Below are 1,114 nucleotides of genomic sequence, written 5' to 3'. Positions count from 1 at the left end.
TGTTGCTGTGAAAAAAACTTCACATGGAATCAGATGTGGAGGATAAGTTCAATTGGAAGGCATTTGAAAATGAGATCAAAGCATTGACACATCATAAAGCTGTATGGTTTTTGCCAGCATAACGATTCTTCTTTTTGGTATATAAATTATAATTATGTTTTAGTATTTTTATTTATATTTTATTTATTATTTATTATAAAACGGTTATTTCGGTTGAACCACGGTTGAACCGGTTGAATCAAATCTTAGCAAGGATTAAGGGTTAAATATCTCTATCCTTGTCAATAACCACAACATGATAATTACAAAGAGCGACCCAAATTTGTCAACCTCTACATATTGAGGAAAGTCAATTAGACTTAATTAATCCTAATCCACAAGTTCTAACCAACTTACTAATTGAATTAGTAAAAGATTAGCATTAATGGAAAAAAAGATTAATTAATATCTCTAAATTATCAATCAACTTGGACATCAATGACTCAAGGTCGCCTATGTAACACCCTAATTAGCCTAAGCCTTACCTCGCGTCGTAAAGCCAAGGTTAATCAGAGATTACGACAATTCTAAACTCATACATAATATATATATGGAAAGAATAGCATAATCTAGAAGCCCGATGAAAGATATAGCTCAAAAACAGAATTTTGAAGCACAAACGTACTAACGGAGCTACTAGCTTAAGGCATAAGAAACACAGAAGATATAACAAAAGATAAGTATATAATATCATAGGGAACTAGTCACGACTCGCGGAGTTTAAGCCGGCTAGCCATATACTGATATACAAAACCATACAGTGAAAATAGCTTATACAAGTTTTGTTCTCTCAAATACATGCCTCTAGGCAAAACAAAATACAAAAGGAGAGATGTATAAACAAAATAAACCAAAAAGAACTCCAAAATGACCCAAGATTCTCCGCTCCTGTCACCAACCAAAGCAACTCACCGAGGTGGGTTGCGACCTGCATCTGAAAAATACAACAACAATATGGTATGAGAACCGGAGGTTCTCAGTATGGTAACAGTTCCCAGTGATATAGGATATAAGACCCCGGGACGCCAAAGGCAATCCTAAGCTTCATATCCATCACAAGATTCAACTTAAAGCA

Source organism: Arachis duranensis, chromosome 10 (genome assembly GCF_000817695.3).
Source record: "Arachis duranensis cultivar V14167 chromosome 10, aradu.V14167.gnm2.J7QH, whole genome shotgun sequence".
Classification (NCBI taxonomy): domain Eukaryota; kingdom Viridiplantae; phylum Streptophyta; class Magnoliopsida; order Fabales; family Fabaceae; genus Arachis; species Arachis duranensis.
Note: the sequence above shows the minus strand (reverse complement) of the source record.